The 8080-nt window shown below is 33.9% G+C and overlaps 1 pseudogene; it reads right to left on the reverse strand.

The window, feature by feature from the left end:
- Positions 1 to 1405: 1405 nt before the first annotated feature.
- On the reverse strand, positions 1406 to 2092 carry LOC102855017 (annotated as a pseudogene).
- Between the last annotated feature and the right edge of the window lie 5988 nt (positions 2093 to 8080).

Genomic DNA, 8080 nt, shown 5'->3' on the forward strand with positions numbered 1-8080 from the left:
TCCTTTCATAAGCAGCTCTCTTTTTCTAATAGACTTTTACTGTTTGAAGATGAAAGATTAAACATAGAAAAAGGAAGTGAAACCAGATTTGTAATGAATTAAAAATAAAGCATGTGGCAGTGAGGGGTGCTATTTTTAGTGGCAGGTAAGAAAAGAACTCTGAAATAGTTTCCCGTTTATGTACAATTAGGGCTTACTTGAGTGAGTGGCTCTTGTGGTAAAGGAGGAAGGATGTTCCAGATGGAAAGAACTGCAAATGAAAAGGCCCTTTTCAAGGAACTGCAAAGAGGTATTGCTTTTATCATTACAGCCATCACACTTTTATAAGTATAACTTTATTTTGCACTAAGAATATTTCTCAACTTTTAATTCAAACTTGAACTTATACCTAGAATGTGTGATTGCATTTTTAAATTTCTGTTGTTTTATTGACAAAGTTCTCATACGTTGAGTTTCACGCAATCCTTCATTCATTTTGTTTCATACAATAAATTTGATTAATTATATATTATAAAATCAATCAACGCTAAAGTATGCCTGCCACTAGCCATGTATTTCCACACTCCTACCAGATCTTTCCTATTTTCTCTACACTCTCGTCCCTCCATTCATCAAATTGTGTGACCCCATGATTTCCCCCTGCCATCCTTCACCCTCTGCTCCTCCTCTTCTCTCCTTGAATCCGCATACACATTTTATTAGTTGTCTTTTATGTTTTACTAGTTTTATTTCTATTTTTACAATAATGGTCTTATACTATATTTGTCCTTATGCGACTGAGTTAGTTCACTCAGCATAATATTTTCCAGTCCCTCCCAAGGTATGGAGTAATATTTTACATCATTGCTTCTGAGTGCTTCATAGTAATCCATTGTGTGAATTTACCACGATTTCTCAATCCATTTGGTTTTGGTTGCACATTTTGGCTTTTTCCATGTTCTTGCAATGGTGAATAAAGCTGCTATGAACATTGCTGTACAAATCTGTGCTTATGTTTCAGTCTTAATTTTCTCAGAATGTATTCCTAACAGTGGAATATATTCTGTGTTGAGGAATTTCCATGTTCAATTTATTGAGGAATCATTAAAGTGCCTTCCAGAGTGGTTGTACCTTTTACAATCCCATCAACAGTGTTTGAGAGTTCTTATTTTCTGCCTCCTCTCCAACATTCATTGCTTGCTGTCCTGTTAAACTTTGCCACTGCTACTCAGGTGAGATGCTATCTCCTTGCAGGTGTTTGGTTGTTTGTTTGTTGTTTTGTTTTGTTTGCAGATTCAGTCAATATTCATATAAAGTTTAATCAATCATGTGTATTAATGAATAAATAAAAAACATCTGAGTTAGTGTATGGTAGCAGAAACTAACACCAAATAATACAGTATTTGGTGTTCCCATTATTAACAAGCTATGTTGCAGAAAGAGCAATTGCATTAAATCTTAATTCATCTAGGTCACATTCCATAAACTTCTTGCAAACTTCTATGGCATCCTCTAACAAAGTTTCATCATTAGTTTTCACATAGATAATTGGTAATAGTTTTCATCCATCTAGTTCATAGAGATGAACATCTACATAAAATAATGAAATGAAGATCTACTTTCTCATCTATACTTGGTGCCTCAGTCTGACTTTCAGGAGCACTGATTTCTTGAGTAACTCAAATGCCATCAAAGTGTCCCAGGTTATCTGCCTCTTTCTTCTGGGCTCCTTGACATTGACTCTTCTGGGAATTTTTTTCAAGGTTGATGCAGATTCAGCCTGCAGATTGTCTTTATTGTTAGCAATAGCATTGACCAGTTCATTTGTACCACAGGTATTGCTGAGTGTTTGCTTCACGAAATATACTGATGATATAACATTCTGGCCTTGAGATTTTGATTTTTCCTCTTCTGTTTTGAATACTTTATACTCTTATGTAATAGGGAAGAGAAGTAACACCGCACAGATGAGTCTTGGTACCATGCTAAGGAGTTCAGGATCGTTTCCATATACATAAACAAATTGCCAGTTATTTTGTAGACTTAATTGTTTAGGAAACTGATTTGTGACTTCAGGACTGTCCTCCAATGGCAGCCAGCACTGACCCTCCATGGCTGCTGCACACGGTCCCTCTCCAGTTCTGACTGCTGCTACTTCCAGTCACTGTCCTCACTGTAGTTTTTATTTGCTTCTCTCTTATTGCCATTGGGTTTTTGTTTGTTTGTTTATTTGTATAATTTTATTTTATGCTGTTTTACTTAGAAAATTCATAAAGTTTGTATACTTTTTTTTCAGTGATTTTGAGCATTTCTTCATGTGTCTGCTGGCCATTTAAATGTCTTTTTTCCCCTGTGAAATTCTTTCCATGTCTTTTGGATGTTTTGTAATTATCAGTCCTTTTCTTTTGCAGGCCCTGTAGAATCCTGTGAACTTTTGTTTTAAGACCCTTGTCTGACATGATATTGCCAAATGCTTTTCTCAATCAGTAGATTTTTCCCCCCACCCTATTGGAAAAGGGTTTGATGCACACAGGGATTTAATCTTTATGAGATTCTATTCATCAATTTTATTCTCTCCTGGTTTGTTTCTGGCTATACTTTTCAGCCTTTTTATACCAAGAGCTAGGCCTTCTAAGCTTGGTCCCGCTTTGTCTCTTATAATCTTTATGGTTTGGGGCTTTACCTCGAGATACCTTATTCACCTTGAGTTGATTTTTTTATATGGTGAGAGGTGTGCATCCTGCTCTGGCTTGCTATATCTATATGCCTTTCATTGTACTAGTGCCATGTTGCTTTGGTTATTACAAATGTATACTAGGTTTTTAGATCAGGCAGTACCATGCTTCCCACTTTGACCTGTATTTTTTATACATGCTTATTAAATGGTTATCTTGTGCTTATACAAAGGTGTTTTTGTTCTTTTGTTTTAAACCCATGTGTCCAAATGATTATGTCTACCCTTTTCCTTTCATCCATCTCTGCAGAATGGTAGACTTTGAATTCTCTTCCAATTTGGTTTGTTCTGCATCATTTTATATACGTATCTGTGCAAATATTGTACTATACTTTCACAAGATACAATGTCTTCTACACAGTGCCTCATATTTAAAGCATGCAATAGAGTCATTCATATATACATAACTTCATGCTAATTATGTTAGTAAATAAATATTATGAATAATCTATTGATTACCTAGTTATTAAATACAGCTATGCGTATTTGCATTTCAATGATCTCTGATTTGCTTTATTTAATAGAAACAAAAGGTAAAAAAAAAAACACAAAAAAATAAAGAAACACAAAAAAAATACCCAAAACAGGATACACCAAAGATGTAGCACAATTTACTAGTGAGGAATATGGACTTTGGAAAACAAATATCTAGATTTTAATATACTGAAAAAAATCAGAAAGCCCCAATTACTTTATTTGTACAACATAAGTGTTAAGAAAAATTTATAAGGTTTTTATAATGATTTAATAAACTAATCATTTTTGAAGGACTTAAAATATTCATGAAGCATGATAAGTACTATAAACATGCTTCTTTAAAAAAGAGTGCAGTGCTTGATCTAGCGGTAGAAGTGTTGAGATGACATTAAATTTAAGAAGTCTACAATATCAAAACATTTTTTTAAAAGTCTGAATTATCAAGAGCATGAAATACTTATGTATGTATATTTAAGGTGTCTTTGTTTATTTGTCTTAAGTCTGAGGAATAATATAAAATTTATAAGTATTGTATAAACTGTTATTGAAGTCCAAATTAATAAAGAACAGATATAGTTTATGAAGTGCTTATATTAGTTTTCATATTTTTGTAGCACAATGAAAAACTAAGAGTCTCTATAGCATAAACTGAAAATGGTTACTTGAAGAATTAATTAGTTATAATTAATTTAGCATGGGTAGGAGAAAGATTTAAAATTTCTACATTGACATTTTATTATGGTCAAGTACAGTGATTATATATAAAACTGTTACTTATCTGAAACATCTGTAGCATAAATTAAACAGTCTTTATCTTCTTTTTAAAGAAAATATATCAGTGACCATGGATGGCATCAATAAAATAGAGTTGCATCTGAGAAAGAATAATGATGTGTAGGTCCCTGTAGTAAAGCCAGAAACTGTAATACTGATTGGCTGAATGGCCTTGACTATCTTAAATCTATCAGACTTGATTTGTTTCAACATTACAAAGAAAGGCTTAGTTCACTTGGTTTTCAAGTTTCTCTGCATCTCAGAGTGGTAAACATTTAGAGAAGAATCAGTATGTTGTTAAGCCCATTTTTAAAATTAATTTTATTAATTTTGATGTAAATTTGCAGAGACTTAGGCATTCTATTCATTGATTGTTGCACTTTTCTCCCTGCCCATGCCCTGCCCCCAATTCATTCTTCTTGAAAAGTAAAAGAAAAACTCTTTCATTATTATGCAATCCCTCCCCCAAGTCCACTTCCCAGTGCATTCTTCATTCTGGACTCCTGTCATGACAATAATACCCAATTATATATCCTGTTTAAACTGTTTAAGAGAACTGTTAAACCCATTTGACCTTTTAATGCTAGAATATACTAATAATCAAACTTATGACTCTATACCAGTAACAAATGTTTTAAAACACAAATATTTACATGACCATTTTTATGGTAGTAAATTCATTCTGAAATTAACAAAAGAGTACATTATAAGAAGAAAAGATATAGGCTTTTTTTTTCCAAATTAAGGAGCTTATGAAAGAATGTGGTAGAATTTTTAAAATGTTAATTAATATAGTGACAAATTCTGACCAAAATCAACGCAGGAAATTTTTTAAAAAATAATAATTTTTAGGGATTCAAAAAATTATTTCATGTTTTCTATTTCAAAATCATGAGTATATAATAGAATATTGATATTCTGAGCCTCTATCAAAAGACTTCTATTTCTTTAAGCCAAATTAATAGCTCTTTTGAATTATGTTCACATTTTTTTTAATGCTCAAATTCTGTCCACTGCTCTCTTGTATTCATCACTCTTAGTGACTAGCCCAATCCCTGGACCAAAATATTGACTGTTTCAGTTTGAAAATGCAATTGCTTTATCTACTATAAATTTAATTTGGGAAAATAGAATCATAATTGCCCCATTGATGGTGTTATGTTTCCTGTTTAAATTTGATCTGTCTACAACCTGAGATAAGAATCTGTCTGGTTTAAAATATATATGTGTGTGTGTGTGTGTGTGTGTGTGTGTGTGTGTGTGTATATATATATATATATATATATACAGCTGAGGTAAAATGCAGATTATGAATAAACTTAGTAGATCAAGAAAAGAAAAATAAAGGAAGAATGAGAAGCAGGAGGAAGAGAAGGAAGAATAGGAGAAAGGAAGAAGGAAGGAACAAGGGAAGACATTATACCAACATTAAAACAAATTACCTGCCCTCTGTGCTTGTGAAATAACAAAGTAAATGAGAGTTAAGACTGTATGGGAAATGAGTCTACTTTCCAAGTGGAAAGTGGTTTTCACAAAATCTACCTGGCTCACTGAAACTTTTATATATATACATATATATATATATACACACACATATATATACACAAATATATATACATACATACATTATATATACATATATATATATATATATATATATATATATATATATTACTTAAGCTGGTAATTAGAGCCTTGTGATCAAGGATAGTATAGGGTTATACTGCTCTAAATTATCTTCTACTTTGCAATGCAGAGGCAAGTCAGCATTATCTAACTAATTCACACATATTTTTTATTATACTTTCATGGCCTAGTGGCAAGAAGCTGCACTGCAATCCCAAAGTGATACAGTTTATTTATTTATGTATGTATATATGTGTGCATTTTATTATACTAGCTTATTTACAAAATTTGAATACATTGTTTTCCAGAACAGATTCTTCCAATTTACCTCACAGCCTACCCGTCAAATTGTACAACTCCATGATTAGTCTCCCCTCACCCTGCATGTATTCAACCCTCTGTTTCCATCCCCTAACCCTCTAGGATCTACAATAATGGTTTTATACAATGTTTTTCCTTGTGGGACTGAGTTAATTCACTCAGTGTAATGTTCTCCAGTCCCTCTCAAGTTAGGTAATAATTTGCAAAATCTTTGCTCCTGTTTGCTGCGTAGTATTTCATTGTTTAAATATAACCTAATTTCTCAATCCATTAATTTGTGGTTTGACATCTAGGCTTATTCCATGTCCTTGTGCTGGTCAATAATGCTGCTATGAACATTGGTATACAAGTCTCCGTTTGTGCCTCAGTTCTCATTTTCTTAGAATTTATTCCAAGTAGTGGAATAGCTTGGTCATATGGAATGTCTATGTTCAGCTTTTTGAGGAAGCGTCAAACTGCTTCCCAGTGTGGTTGTACCATTTTACAATCTCACCAGAAATATATAAGAGATCCTTTCTCACCACATCCTCTCCAAAATTTATTCCTTGTTGTAATGCAATATAAGGCCACCAGCTGCTCTGCGGGAGAAGGATGGACAGTCTCCTCCCTTGCAACTCACAGCCTCTGAAAATCTGCGAGAAGGTTAGCTATGGTTTAATTCCACCTCTATGGTACACAACAACAACAAGAACAACAACAACAGTAACAACATATCACTATGTGGATCCTTGGTGGAGAAATTATTTAAGTTATCTATGACAAAAAAGTGCGCAGTTATAATGCACCTATTAGCTGTGTAGCAGAAGCATCTAGTGAGTGATCTGCTTCTGTAAAGTTTATAGCCAAAAAAAAAATGAGACATCTGACAGCACACAACAACAAAATATCACTGTGGAGTAAATAGATGTCACATAAGAGCAGTTGGTATTCTTCTAGGGAAAAAAAATGCTATGCAGTGAAATACTCCTTCATTTTATTTTCTACAATATCTTAATATTATTTGTGTAAGTAAATTATGTTTAAAATAATATTTAAAAGTAGATTATATAAGGAATACACTTAAAAAAAAAGCCTTCAAAATCAATCTTAGTGTCCGGAACTGACTCATATCTGAATCTCCATTAGTTTTTGGAAGCTTTAAATCATATAGAAGGACCATCCTTCTCCCTTTGAATTGTTGATGGATTCAAACTTCAAACCACCAGAAAGAAAAATGGCATTTGGGTTAGCAAGACAACTCCTTATGGAATATACTATCAGAGCTCCCCTCTGATAAGAATAGTTGTTATTGTATGCTGTCATGTTGCAGTTGACTCATAGCTGATCCAAAAGTGGGTTTTCAGAGAGAGGCAGGAAATCAAATGAAGTACATTCTTCTGGGGATATCAGCACAACTTCTTGACACTTCAAATAGCCGCCAGTTTATTGACTTTGTTCCATTGTATAGTTGCTACTATAGCAAATTAATATGATTTTGGCAGCATAAAACCATACACGTATGTATCATGCTATGGATCCTAGAGATCAGAAGTCTGAAATCAGACCAACTAGATGAACAAGGAACTCTGCTGCCCTGGTGTCTAGAGAGCAGGAAATGGGCCATAGGGGCACAGTGTTTTGAGTATCTTTCTGAAAGGGTTAGAAGAAGTAAGAATAGCACAACTCCTCACCAACCCAGACCAAAAAGGCAGATAAACAACCCATAGTCCAGCCCTGTGGTCCCTCTAGAGCCACAGCAACAGCAAAAGGTTCATTTATTTGTTGCTGACTCACAGGCTCATAGTTGTGGTACTAAGAATGGGATTAACCGGAGAATTAAGTTAGAGAGTTTCTCCACAGGAATGCCAGTCTCTTCAATACCATCAGGGATGTGCCACCAGAGTCTCACTCTCACCAGGGTCTTGCTATCACAAGATGTATTCACTTCAAATCTTGCTGCCCAATGTGAGAAGAACTCTTTCTCTTATCCTAATTTCATAGCAGTTGATAATCTGCAAGACCATGCTTATTTGCAAGAACAGGTGTCAGCAGTTGAAGTAGCTGGAGGCCAGAGGCAGCTAACTATAATGGCTAAAAAAAAAAAGCCAACATTTAGGCTAACACCACAGCTGGTAAGAAGAAGTGTCTAATGTGTTCTCAACTCAAAGTTATAGGATTTGAATCCACCAT

The sequence above is a fragment of the Elephantulus edwardii genome, unplaced genomic scaffold, assembly GCF_000299155.1.
Source record: "Elephantulus edwardii isolate Elephantulus edwardi_28Jun2011 unplaced genomic scaffold, EleEdw1.0 scaffold00018, whole genome shotgun sequence".
Lineage (NCBI taxonomy): Eukaryota > Metazoa > Chordata > Mammalia > Macroscelidea > Macroscelididae > Elephantulus > Elephantulus edwardii.